This window comes from Dufourea novaeangliae, unplaced genomic scaffold (genome assembly GCF_001272555.1).
Source record: "Dufourea novaeangliae isolate 0120121106 unplaced genomic scaffold, ASM127255v1 scaffold228, whole genome shotgun sequence".
Lineage (NCBI taxonomy): Eukaryota > Metazoa > Arthropoda > Insecta > Hymenoptera > Halictidae > Dufourea > Dufourea novaeangliae.
In genome coordinates, this window is record NW_015374150.1 from 3,703,198 (window position 1) to 3,718,100 (window position 14,903).

General features: G+C 41.4%; 1 long non-coding RNA gene across 1 annotated transcript; it reads left to right on the plus strand.

The window, feature by feature from the left end:
* The first annotated feature begins 997 nt into the window (after nucleotides 1–997).
* On the plus strand, nucleotides 998–14,715 carry LOC107191682. Its single transcript, XR_001516280.1, has 3 exons — nucleotides 998–1,371; nucleotides 13,175–13,252; nucleotides 14,164–14,715. It is a non-coding gene; the product is annotated as an uncharacterized LOC107191682 (long non-coding RNA).
* Nucleotides 14,716–14,903: the final 188 nt, after the last annotated feature.

Here is a 14,903-nt window from a genome sequence, read left to right on the forward strand (position 1 = left end):
TAGACTGTTTGGTGTACGCGGAACGGGTGAATTTCATCGTGGTCTCTCTCTCAAGAGGTTCAGCTAGACGTTTTCTAGGGTACGCGGGGACCAAGAACGAACAGGGAGAGAAACGTCAAACGGACGAGAAGAGAGAAAGAGAGAGAGAGAGAGTGTGTGTGTGCGTGTGTGGCTCAGTGGCGACCCAAGTGAGACGGTTCCGAGATAGAGGGTAGATGACAGAAAACGACTGACAAATCGTGTCAGAGGTGGGGGAGTTTGTGAGAAAAACACAGGTCCAACGGACGCGACAGTTAAAGGGACGAAGGGAGAGATAGAAAAATAGTGAGAGAGAGAGACGGAGTGAGCGAGAAAGAGGTAGGGGGTAAAGACGGTGAGTGGAACGAAGAGAGAGAGAGATATATAGATATAGAGAAAGAAAGAGAACGTGTGTGCGCGCGCGCGCGTGTATGTGCCAGGAGGAACACGGACAGAGACAAAGGAAGTGGAAAGGACCCGGTTGGTCAGGCCAAACGAGTCAAAGGGGTTACGAAGATCGACAGTGAAGACAGGAAAGACGGAAGAGGATACGTAAGGGACCGGAGAAAGCAAGGAATACGGGGGGGTGACAGAGCGGTGCCGCTCGTGGTGGAACCGAGCGTCGTCGCCGTCGTCGTCGTCGTCGGGTCTGTCCCCCAGAAACGGGACCGTCGCGCGCAACGCGATCAATTTTCGTTGCGACGCGGGCGGCGAGAGACTGGCGGAACGGAAGAAATGACGACTGCAGCGAGATACCGATAACCGGCCGGATAATGTTGTCGCAGAGCAAATTTTACGCTCTCTTTATCCACTACACGTTCGTGTAGCGCGACACACGGGGCGGGTCCTTGCCGCTGCGGTAAAGAAGAACAGAGAGAGAGAGAGAGAGAAAGGAGTAGTAAGAATAAGAGCAGGTGGAGAGACGAGCGAGAAGAGCAAACGGATACGAAGAAGAAAGAAGAATAATAATCTTGGAAACTCGAAGATTATTTCTCGATGTCTCGTTTGTCTATATATTACAGAGGAACGTGAAACGAGAAAAAAACAAAAAGAGAAACAGAGAAGGGAAATCAAGAGAGGAATAGAGAGACAAGAGAAAAATAGTTTGTCGTGGTATAACGCGCGGTGTTAAGTTTTTCAAAAGTGTCGAGTTCGCTTTGGTACAGTGTGTGCCTCTATCCTTGACGAAGCCTCGAACACACAAGCAAGGACCGCGGAGGTATCTCAGAACCCGCCCCTCCTCGACGTCGCAGTGCCTCTTCTCCCGTTATCGCTACGTCGTGTGCACTTTTATTTTCTCCCCGTTCGAGCCGCGCGACTATCTCCACGCTACCGGAGAAACACTCCTCGACCGTAAGTGCAACTCACGTTTTTACAATATATATCGTCGGTTATTATCGGTGGAGCATACATGCGAATCGGTGTTGACCAAAAGGGTCGATCCAGCGACATAAGTTTAAAAACCGTGGGGGGTTCGTATCGAGCGTGGAAAGTGAACAAAGATAGAAAAAAAAAGAAAGAAAGAGGGAATCGTAAAGTTCTCTGTAGAGCATAAATATCCATGGTGCGCGCGGTGGGGGCCCAATCATACCCGTTGATTTCACTGCTTTCGACCGCGTGTGCAGCTTGCTCCCCTAGAGGCGCTAATGGCGCTTCTCTATGTGGCGGATCGTCGCGTTTCATAACCGCTTCTCACGACGGGCACGGGACAAGCGACTCTATTGCCCCACGTCCCCGTACAACAGGCTCGAGGATGACGTAAAACAGTGCCCCCACCCACACACACACCCTCATTCGTCGATCAATTATCGTGACGAACCGGTATGCGGTTTCGATTAGCTGGAAAGGATAAGCGCGAATCGAATCCCCCCAGTTTGGTTGACCACATACACACAGGTGTGACGTATATACATATGTGTACACGTATGTATAGGGTTATAGCGTGACGCGTGACTGCTGTGTGTTCCATTCTCGATATATCGATCGATAACCGCCTCGGTCAGGGATCAGTCAGGGGGTTCAGCCGCGCGAATCACGATAAACGCTCGCGACTGTCTTTCGAGATTCGAGAGAAAGTCCATGGCTCGAACACGTGAAATATACGTTTTTATTTTTGTTTTCTGTTTTTTTTCTTTTTTCGATTGAACTTTCTGTCGCGTCGCCTCGAAGGTCGTGGGGCTCTCGCGAGCAGCGCTCGTGACAGCGACACGGTTATATCGTGCCCTTCATCCGTGTACGGTCGTCCTGTGTGTATGCTTGTGTATTCTTGTGTCTCGTGATGACCTTCCTCCGGCGCGAAAATTGCCGGTCAATACGACGTGCACACGATCCGCTTAAGAGAGACCCGTGTGCGATGGTATCGATCACCGGACTCGTGAACGTCACACACGACGGGTGAGTTTTCGTTCGTGAGAGTGCAAGAAACGCGTGCACCGTGTCTGCCCATCGATAAAAGAGATGTATCGGTCATTTCGATATTCCTCCGAGGTGACTCGTTTCGAAACGCCTGTTCCTTGTAACGGTTCTTGGCAGGACTGCCTTCGATTCTTGCCTCGTATGAGAAATGAGGGGCGTTCTCGTGAATTTCCTTTTTAGGAAAACGAACATTCATATGCTTGGAGACACGTCTTTTTCGTAAGCTCTGGGAAGTTTCTTGGGGAAACATTCTCGGTTTGCAAGGGTGTCTGTAGACAGTTTCCTGTAGCGTGTTAGGAGAAACGTGCCTACATTGAGAACTTGAATCGAAATTCATGGAAAAAGCAAAAAATATGGAAATGGGATCGGTTGAAAGATTAAATTTCATGGTTATGTGAAGATTTCGATGTTCCTGATGATTAAAAATGATTTTTCATGGATTTTGTAATTGTTTTTAGGTTTAGGTTTTCAAGTAGGAGTATTGTCTTTAGTAATTTCAAAGGAAAACGTGAATTGGTTGAATCGTTCCTGAAAGAACGCGTTTAAAGCTTTGTGTTAACGTTTTTAGGAGATAACTTGTAGGTAAATATGGCTGATCAGCTGTTCCATGCTTACACCATAAACCCATTGCTCCCTGAAAAATATCTTCTTTTCTTTGCTGTTTCTTCTCGACTGTCGTGATCCGTTTTGTCCCCTGGAAATTTCATTTTTCAACAATCTTGAAACGACAACAATTGAATATAGTCGAATATTTTCAATAATGTTGTTAAAATGGTAATTTCAGCAATTTTTCAAACACAAAATCGTCCTTATATGATGTGCGTATAAGCAGTATTTGAAATGTTGAAAATATAAAAATAATAATACCGTACATAATGATTACATTCCCTTCGAGCTTGCATGTTATTGTTATTTCGATATTTTAAATGGTGAATGATTAATCGTCTGTGAATAAGGAACAGAGGTCGGCCAAGCAGCGTCACAATCTCGCCGTTTAAGATTTGATGAACTATTTTCCTTAATAAATAAAAGATCGATACTATAACCGTGTAATGTCAAAGGTCGTGTCAAAGCTACATTGTCTAAAAGGAAGCGTGTTTTCTCGTCCGTTCGTTGTGAGAAAAGCGTGACGTCAAAGGCGATTCCTTAGTTTAAACGTTCCTGTTGCTGCTACCTCGGGCGTACAATATTTAATTCAGGAAAATCGTTCTTGCAGGACTTGGCGTGTTCAAAATGCAACAGCTCTACCGATTCAGTTCAATTCCTGCAAATCATATTCATACGTAAGGATCGCGATTCTCGAATCGTAGTTCTTCGAACACTTTTTGATCCTCGTTAATTTTATAATCCTCGAGAAACACAATCCTGGACATTCCTACCCTTGACATTCCATGGTCTTCAAGAATTCGACAATTATCTGTGATCGCAATTTTAGGGTCGAAAGTCCTCGAGAATTCCAGGCGTTAGGATTGCAAGTTCAAACATTTTTATACGTAACAATTCCGTTTCTTGGATCGGAATTCTTCGAACACTTTGATCCCCGTTAAGTTTACGATTTTCAAAAAATACGATCGTGGAAATTTCATGGTCTCCAAGAATTACAGTTTTCAAGTCTACAGTTTCCACAAATGTGTCTGTGTTCACGATTTTGGGGTCGAAGGTCCTCGAGAATTCCAGGTTTTAGGTTCTGTAGGATCAAACATTGCGGTCCCAGAATCGCAATACCAGCTTTTGTCCCTGGAAGTCGCAACATCGTAGTAATTCAATTCAGAACTATAAGTTGGGGTATCCTTAACTCAGTCAGGGTAACTTTGTGCCAAGTCAAAAAGTAATCATTATCGACTTACGACTCTGCAAACTGTTACATCAAGTTGATTTTTACGTAGAAATATTTGCAAAATCGAAAATGATCAGTTTCTGACTTTGGGACAAAGTCACCGTTGACAGAGTCCAATTAATCCCAACTTATGGTAATGATTCACGTAATGATTGTTCGTTATCAATGAGGAAGTGGTCGCAGGGGGCAACCTTCCTCGAAGAAGTCTCGATCCTCTCTGATTTCGAATGCGTCATGACGAGGAACGGCGACAGAAAAACGCACGCCCGCGCATCCAGAAATGGTGGAGGGCGCGCTAGAGAAGGAGGGGGCGATTTTGCAGGGCAAACGATGGGCGAGCGAACGCAACAGGTGCGATATGCTTCGCAAGAACGTTCTGTGCAGAACCGCTCCGAAAGCTGTGACCGTCCGCTGAGCTCTCCTGTTCACTTTATTGTTCTGTCGATACTGATACCATTTTTAGGGGATTTTCGTTATTTTCCTGGGGGCTGTGTCCAGCGTTTGCCTGAATGGGAAAGGACGATTGGTTGGATAGATGGATGATCCTGGATTCTCACTTTTATCGAAAAGTAGTTGAAAGGGTAGTTCTTCTTGTATAGAATTTAATTATCGTTCTTTTTTTATTATTTAAACATTTCCAGTTCGTAAAATTTTGTATCGTTTAAAGATTCCTAGTTCGTAAAATGTTGTATTCCTTAAACATTCCTAGTTCGTAAATTTTTTTATTGTTTCAACATTTTTAGTTCGTAAAATCTTGTATTATTTAAATATATCTAATTCGTAAAATATAGGAAATTCCCAGTTTGTAAATTGTACAATTTGATGGAAATTCCCTCCTTGCAATTTGCACCATGATTCCGTGTGTCCAGAATAAAGAAGGAAGTCTTGTTTATTGAAAAGCAGCTTTGTGGTGATAATTACTGGACGTTTATGGGAATATTCATCTTTAAGTATTAACTTACAGGTACTAGAGTCGAGTAATTTGTTTGCTTTATTTTCCATCAGGATCCATATGAAATCAAAATTGCATGAAACTTTATTAGACTGTCTACCATATTGAGTTTTAGACAATCGAATATGCTATAAATGCATAACATCCACGGTCTAGTGATAATAATAATTTTACTAATAATCGTATAAATACAGGGTTCAGAATATATAGGTGCATCAGTACAAAGCGTTTTATTATGATTAAGGTGACTAGGACAAGACTCCACGATTGCGATAGTTCGCGCCGCCATAAAGTCTAACCAACAACCAGTAAAGAGGTTGTCTAGGTACTGTTATAGCGAGGGAATGCTATATTTGTTCTACACTTTCGAGTACTGATTCTGAACGTCACTAAGTGTTTCAGAGAATTCCCTTGAGAAACATTAGAACTTCTTTAAACATAATAATGTCACATACATCGATACTCAACAGTGAGAATAGAAGAGGATCTAGATTATAATTAGACCAAATGAATGAAAAAACAATATATATATATATTCCATGATGAGACTAATGATAGCATTATCAAGAGGGTCTCTAATGTTAGACTTTCGTAGGGATGCAAATAAGGGGGAGAAAGAGGTTCGGCAGGGGGAAAGTACACGGATGAAGGATAGGGAAAATAATAAGAGGGTTCAAGGTTCTATCGATTGATGAAGAACACTTGATCGAGATCACATCTGGTTGGTGTGTGTGTGTGTGTGTGGGGGGGGGGGGCAATTTTCCGAAACGCAACGGTCGACTTAGACCGTAAGAGAAGTCAGGCATTAGGCAGCGAAACGGGCAATCGATCGATTGTCCTCGCAAGAACGCATGGCCCTGTTCTGCACTGTACTTTAGCTTCAGATATACTTCGTCTTTTGTGGGTCGTGTCATTGCAGCTGATGCCGTGAGAGCAATAATCTGTGTTTGTGCACTTAATTCTTTTATTTGCATTGTACTGCACAATGGGTATCGAATATTCTGTTCCGAGCTACGTAATTTACTAAAGGAATGCATCTCAGATAGGGTAAAAATACATTTTTCATATCTTTTTTATCATACTTCCCTTCGATGAGGAGATTTTTATTTTCATTGAATTATTATTTCAAATTTTTTTATATTAAATCATGGTGCTATTTGTTAACGTAAAGGGGAGAAGTTATTTGCAGTTTAGTGAATAGTGTGTCTGAACATCGTCGTCGTATGCTACTTCGAACCCTTATATTTAATCGAGGCATTCATCAATACGTTCTTTCACGCTCGCCAAAAGATTAATACCATATATTGCACTACAAATTTGAATTTACATAGCGTGTTTGACTCTTGTCGTCCTACACCACTTAAAATTCCTCACATTTCATTGAAGTAGGAGTACCTTTGTGAATAATTCAGTACCATTCGAGTCTGAATACGCTCTTTCATCGTTCCTAAATGATTAACACTGTATATTTCACCACAGATTAAAATTTACCGACCGTGTCTGACTACAATCGCCCTATACTACTTGAAACTCACATTCTGCTAAATTAGTTGAACTGTCATGATCAGTTCAGTACTGTCTTCGACTACAAATACTCTTTTTCGTCCTTTTTGAACAATTAAAATTCATGATCTATCTAAAAATCGGAGCTAAGTCGATACTGATCAAGGATATAAGGTGTTTTCGAAATGGTTTCCGAGAAAATCAAATATGAAAATCAGCTGGATACACCAGCAATTGAATATGGACATCGTTAACGCGTCTGTTCATCATATTCTGTTTCTACTTATTATCACCACGAATTTAGTAAATGATGCTCCTCGGCACTGAACATTACATATTTCATAAACTAATAGTCATATGCGACTGAAACAAATATTATTGGCTTCAGAATCCCAAGCTCTATCACTGTGCTAAACCTCATTGAAACTCAGCATTACACCTGAGGACCTCTCCTTCTGAGTGCCGAGGAGCCTTTGAACATTCATCGATGATTTACTGCACAGGTATATTCAATGAAAGTTTCAAGTGTTTTTTCCCAAATACTTTTCGACTTATATTTTCTTACAGAACCACCTTCTCCACCCGATCGTACCATCCACCCCGAGACCCTCTGTATAAATAGATCTATCTATCTCAATCACAATGCCATCCTAATCATTACAAACCCCGTAACAATCTCGTCAATATCAACCAACCTACGCAAAAAGAAAAAAAAATAGAAACGTTGCACGAGTTGTCGATCGTTTGAACTTTTCCTCGAACTATTTCGTACCTCGTGGCACAGTAGTTCCACTTCGAACGGGGTGACCTAGATGGGCCGCGCGCGCGGCTACCGTCCTTTTCGATCGCCTCCGCGTCGAACGGTCAACGCTGCCGTCGCGTACAGCCGAAATATTCAAAATCCTGTCTATATTCGTGTAACGTGTTGCTAGCAGACCGTAATTAATCGAATGATAGTCCACACCGTCATATTTTTCGTTGATCTCGCGACAATCCTTGGCATTGTGGGGGACGTGTTCGTATGCTCCCACGGCGGGCTCGAACGAGGAGGGACCCGAATGGTGGTGGTAAAACGGCGGTGCGGTAGGCGACGACGGTAGGCGTCAGACGGTCGTCGTCATGGCAACGTTTTTCCGCAACGTACCCGGCCTGGTTTCGTGACGTCACGCAAGCGTCGGCCAGCGGTGTCGGCGTCGGACGGTCGCTGTTGTGCCACATACACGTCGCGACGCGGTGAATACCGTTTTCCGTACCGTTCGACGGTTAACCGTGGGGGGCGCCACCGGTCCTCTCGACGCTTCTCGTCCAAGATGGCGGACACGTAATTACGGGGAATGCAGTGGCCTCAACTGCTGAAGCGCACCTTGCGTTTCTTGTTTTTTTTTCGTTTTTTCGCCTTGTCACATTTACTTAGACAAGTAAATTGAAGCTTCCTGATTTAAAAAAACAATACTTTAATAATTCTGTTTATAATAATAGAGTTAAAAATTCCGAACATTCACGGATCTATGACTTGGGATCGAGCGAATATAGTTTTACCAAAAATTGATAAATAATTCGAAATTTTTGACTTCTAGTGTAGAAGTACAGAAATCTATTTCTTTTAATCTTTAAACTTTATGTTCGTATTAAATTATTTCAGGAACATTTCGCGAATTTGCATATTTCTGTACTCGAGGTTACACAGATCATTCGTTCGTTTCGTATTGCAGGCCACTGTATGCATCAGAACTATTTATTGATCCGTGATTCGAGCTTTGAAAAAGACCTTTGGACCGTCTTCTCCCCCGATATTTCCGTAACGCTCCGGGAGTCGATGGAAACCGTGCCTTACACAGCGAATAAGTAGCACAAGTTCGATAATACGGTAGTCGGTGATGAATACACTGCCTGCGCCTACTCTGAAGGAACTACAGTATTCGAACTACAGTTTTCTGAGATTAACATCGAATCGTGCCCCTTTCGGTGAGACTTATTAATGCGTCTGACAATTGCTCGATCTTTCTACTTGAAATTCTACTTAGGATACCATATGCTTAGTCGATTGTACTTTCCACTTGTCGATTTGCGTCAAATTATCTGGTTCAAATCCCTTTTATATTAAAATTACAACTATACTTATATATTACCTATGTCTAAACTTTCCTTATCTTTGGTACAAAATAAAGTTTAATACTATATATGTGTTATTATGAACGTAATAAAGCTTCTAGTACAAAATTCAAAATTCTGTTCCATTTTTACATACGACTCTCTAAAATTGTGAATTTGCATAAACTTCCATAGTCTATTAATAACAGCCTTAATACAGTACATAATTTCGCACAAATTATTATTATATTATAACTGTCTCGTACAGTGTACAATAAAATAAATTAATTATCGTTATTACATCACATGTAATATACAAATTCTGTTATTCCCCCTAGTGAGTCTAGCCAGAAAGTCATCCAGCTAATATTTTCCGTCGTTATCGAGCGCAACATTCGCAAACGCCGCGCGACAGGAGATTTTTAATCGTATTTTTTCGAGCGTCCTCACGGAAAAACGAACTTCATTTCGTCGACGAACGAACAAGAGAGAGGCAGAGAGGAAGAGAGAGAGAGAGAGAGAAAAACAGCGTGTTCTTAGTCCTTTTAACGGAGGCCTCTTGTAACGTCGAATGCTTTTGTTGATTCCCCGATGAAGGCTAATTTACCATAGACATACCTGACCCCGTTTTCTCCCCCAGCCTGCGTGTTGGCAGAGTGCCGTTTTTATTGTAGTCATATATCCGCAGGACAAAAGCTGCAATAGGCAATTAAATCGAGCCTCATCCTATTCCATAAACGGTTCGAATTATGTCGTATCCTCGAATATTCGTTGCACATTTCCCTCCTTATAGGGGCATGTCGCGTCTCATCCCCTGGAGTGGGGGGATTTCGAACATCGGTGGAGACTCTTAAACTTGGCACTTTCGACGTTGTCGAGACGATTGGGGTCCCGTGGACAGTTTGACATTCATTGTCCACTATGAAATACAAATTCTGCTCGTTTTTATGGAGCAATTATTTGTGAAGTGTGCTTCTGGAGAATGTTGAGGACACTGTCGACCATAAGCATTTTTTCTCTCATCGAAGAGCAGTTTATTCGAGGTTTTTTTGTTCACATTACTGGTCGTAATATTGGTAACTAGACTGTGGATTTTTATGCAAAATTTCCGTTTCTAAAGTAAAAGACGAGGTCAAATATAGGAATTCGTTTTTTTCTGTTAATCTCCTGAGGCCTACTGGCACATATGTGTACGTGTAACTTTTCTTTCATTCAAGCATTATTCCGAATTTGTAATTAAATTTTTAGTAGGAAATACCTTAAGAAACAAGAATATTCTACAAATTGATTGTCGTAAATATTTATAAATATATTTTAGTTAAATACAGCCGAAGAATAAAAAAAATGTTCTTTCTGGTCTTAATAAATTCGTTCCTGAAGAGGTTAAGTATGTTATTGGGCTCAGAATGAAATAGAAAACTCGTTGGATCTGGTGAAGTTTTTGTCTTTTGTTGTATCTCATAGACCCCTATAGGTTATAAATGAAGAAAATATATGGTTTAATGATAATTTTGAAGTGTCGTGTTCGAGGAAGTCGTCTTCGACAATTGATCTGACATGTATTGATTAGCGTTTACGATAAATAGAAATGGTCAGTAATGACCAGACGCGTTAGTCGAGTCCTATTCAACAGCACGTGTGTGCAGGAAAGTTTGCAGAACATGTTTTACTCGTAAGAATTTTATTCCAGACTTTGATATTCGAATTGCAACAGATCTACAGTGAGCAGTACTTACATACGTTGATCTAAATATGGTAATCCTATTACCTGTCCGGATTATGTGCACAAGTGCAACTGCATATTGCAGATTCTTGCACTTGAGATATTCCTATCGACGACTAGGTCTTCTTTAACCATTGATCATTTCCTATTGCAATTGTATCTAGAACAGAGATTTTCCTTGTACCATTTTCGTGGACCACCCCGTATACAAACTTCCATCTAAACGTACGTTCCATTTTTTGTATTCAGTTTAATCGTACAATGAAGAATCCCAAAGTTTCAAGGAGATTGATTGAATAAGTTCTTCACAAGAAATTCCCAAAAATTCATTCATTTTTACCCAGACCCTATTTCTAAATTTCCTTTCACAATTTAACACTTAGTATATTATAGGAAGGGAAAACTAAAAGCTTCGAAAAAGTATAAAAGTAAAATTATCTATGTTTATCTAATCTGTCAGAATAGTAGTATTCCGATTGCTGAATAACCATAAAAAATATTTTGGTTGCCCACACAAGGGTTAAGGGGTAAATATCTATTGCTTCTTCGCGTTCAGTTTCTCTATTAACAATTTTGCAATGAACGTCGGTAGGTCTATTCACGACACTTGTGTAAATCAACGTGTTCGTTCATCCTCGGCTGCAGGCTGATCCTGCGTCTAACCCTGTTTTCCTGCCCATCTAACCCTTCACTCTTACTTTCCTGGTCTTTCTCTCCCTGCGTATGGGCGCGCGCGCGGGTTCGCCGTTGGCGCCGCGACGACGACGACGACACCGATGCATAAGCGCGTGACCGAGTTCCGGCGGAATATGATCGACCGCGCGAAACTCGGTCAAAGACCACCGACACCCTTCTCTTTCTCGGCGGTTCTGTGTGCATGTACAGTGAGAGTCAAAACTACGTACACACCTTAGAAAGGCGTGAGCTTCGTGTAACACTTCCGTAGCATCCAGGCCAGGATTAAGTTTTTTTATGGTCCAGGGATCGACAGAAACACTTTCAGTCGGTTACGTCCTTTTGCACCGTCACCAGATCGAAATGTAACAAAGCATCTGTGCGAAATGTTGGGTTCTAAATTCATAGAAATAAATTTAATGAATCTTATACTTTCAAAGTGTATATTCACTTTTGACTCTAACTGTATATCGTGCATGCTCCCAGTGAATTTCTGCTGTCGTGGATATGCGTGAACACGCCGCTGCGGTCCCTCTCACGACGGAAACGAAACTGGAGGGTCCCCTGCTCAACCCTTTTCCCTTTCTTCTGAACCTTTTTTCCTTTCTTCTTCTACCACGGATGGGATAGGGTAATATTATAGGAAAATACTGCACATTTTAAAAATTAGTGCCTGAACTGTGTGATGGAAAAATTTTTTAACCGAAGGTGTTGTTAGTAGAATATCTTACAGGCTGGACCACGAAACGTGATCAGTTTAGATGATTTTACTGCTAGCTTCTCGATCGAAAATTTTTTTGCCTAGTATAACATGATTCAAGGAGAGCTTTAAGATGATTGCACCAAGTTTTTTGTCAATTCTTTTTTTCCAGACTTTTTAAAGTCACCTTCAGTTTTTTATAGAAGAACCTATAACTTTTTTACGTCCACCTTTTAGCCGATATTGAGACGAATTCGGCAAGCATCATAAGAAATAATTTGTCTTTCTTCTAAACCAAAGAAACATTAAAAAAATATCATTTACCTTAATTAAAATGATGTTTTAAATGGTGGTCCACCCGGCATATCACCTTCCAAAACATGAAATAAAGAAGAAAACGCCGCTGGCAGTGGGGATTCTGTTGGTCTGCTCGTGTATCCTCGTTTAATCCTTTGCCATGTAACATCAAGGACTCGTGGTGTTGATTTTAATATGAGACTGAATAAACATTAACCCTTTGCGATCGTATGTCTACTCTCAGTCATCGGATTACCCATGTCTGAGGTAAATACGATCGCTAAGGGTGAATATTATTGAATTTTCTCTTCGAGTCGAAGTGAAATATTATTTTGCTGGTATTGATGTTTAACTTTCAGAGTAGATGAAGAGTTGCTATGAGTACAGATTTAATTTCATTTCTGTAAAGTAGTTTTGGGGACTAGGTATGAAGGAAATCGTGAGGCAAGGGGTTAAGGGGATGTACCACCCTGAGGCCTTGAAAAATAGGTAAAGTTATAAGAATATTCGTTCATGGGTAATTTACAATTTTTAATACTGATACATGAAAAACAAAATTGAACAGAATATTTTTTCCTGTACCAGAGGTTTTAATACATTCGTAAAAATATGTAGGTACTAATAAATTTTACTATAATCATTATTCTGCTACATTTTGCAAGTCAGGGAACGCTATAAATGCATAAACATTTGCAATTTAGTAGTTACTGTAATAAAAATTTTCGAGTTTTCGGTGGATATAAATGTAGCTTTCAGATTTATTTTCCCATATCCTCCGATAACTCGAAAGATTTCATTTAATAACTATATCTATGAATAAACAAATTCCCAAACTTTATTTATTTTTAAACGCCTCAGTGTACCGCCTTAAATATGTTTGCCTCTGTGACTTATGTAAGCACAAGCCTGAGGAATATTATTCTCCATATGACTCATGTGGTTCTCGTTTTCTTGCTGTTTTAGATAAATATCGATCGACTTGGGAATCAGACTATGTTATTTCGGATAACGGATTGATCGCACCCGTCGCTTCATTCACACGTGAGTATTAATATCGAACGGTTTCGATAAATCGTCGAGTGTTTCACGATTGTAAACGTATTTTTATCACGTTCTTGCCGTTATATAGGACGGGAATTCTTGACTTTGGTCTTTGCCGGTGAATGGAACAGATTTAAAGGGTTCTTAGACGGGGGGTGGCCATTTTTCGAGGGCGCCTGGCTTAAGGAGGGAAGAGAATCCGTTGATGACCTAGATAGTTCGATTTGTGGGACAATCGCGCAGGAAACGAGAGATCCTGATTCTAATCCCCATTTAAGAAATCCGATCGGCTGATTTCTCTCTAGTGCTCTGTATTCATCTAGCCCTGGGGAAGCCCTATTCTTTTTTAATCGACAGAGAACGACGATGTACTGGTAGTCGCGAACAATCGGCGTGTTCACTTTTTTGTCGTTAGTTCCAGTTGAATATTTGACTGGTAATCAACTGAGAACTTGGAATTAAAGGGTAAACGTCAGGCAATTTTATACAATTTAATTTATTATAAATTAGATTGTTCTCTTTACGTTACAAAAATTGGAACAGTCGTGGTTTCTTTCTAGAACTGGAAAAAAATTTTTATACGTGAAAGATAAAGAAAGTACAGACAAAAACTGTCAAGAACCTCATGAACAGCTAGTTATTATTATAAATCGTTTGAACAAAGTATTATCTGTACCAATAAATAATCCACCATCCCTCGACACAATCTGCTTCTCTGGAGTCACGGCTCTATACTATTTTAATTATATTTGACTTTCCAGCATCCTTTAATCCATGTTTCCTAGGAGCAATGCCAAGATATTTTCAATTTATAACACACCGTTTTATACTTTAGAAGCATAGTGGATTATTTACCAAACATTCGCCACATTTTATGTCCGTATCCCCTCGCCACGTTGCTCTGCTTCCAGGTCGGACATGAAAAATCTTGGTTCGCGTTGGACGGTCCCCGACATAGCACGCACTGCCGCAGCGCGTTCGTCATTTCTCGTCGCCATTTCGTCGGAACGGGATTCAGGTAGCAGCCGCCCCAGCCGCAACCGCAGCAACGGAAGCCGTGACAGCATTAAACGCAGAGGAAGCAACGTTCGAAGTAACGGTAGCGGCAGCGACAGCAACGGTATCGGTAGCATTGGCGGAGGTATTCGCGCGAACGAACGCGCCACGACGATCGAGAATAAGAGGGTGACCAGGGGGATCGGTGGATCGGCAGTCGGCGTGCTGCTGCACGAGGCGACGTATTTATCCGTCCGATCGTACGTAACGGCGTCGTCAGATCGCATCGACGGCACGACGCGTCCCGAATCGACGACCAGGCACCGGCCCGTAGCCGGCAAGTCGCGCGGTTCCCAGCGCCGGTATCGTCCTCGCCAGCCACCGCAGCCGCAGCCGCCGCAGCAGCAGCCACTCTATAACCACACCGCATCGTGGGACACGCGCACATTACACTTCAGAAACTGTTAGCACCGATCAAAAGTGAGTACCATGAACCGATCCACGAGTAGATCAATATCCCTATTTTTAATCATTAAACTGCGGATTGTTATGCATTTACAAAATTTTCATCGGATACAATGATGTTTCTATTTTAGTTTGAATTTTCTATTTAGATTTTCTATTTTTTCTATTTTTGAACCCAATGAGATACTGA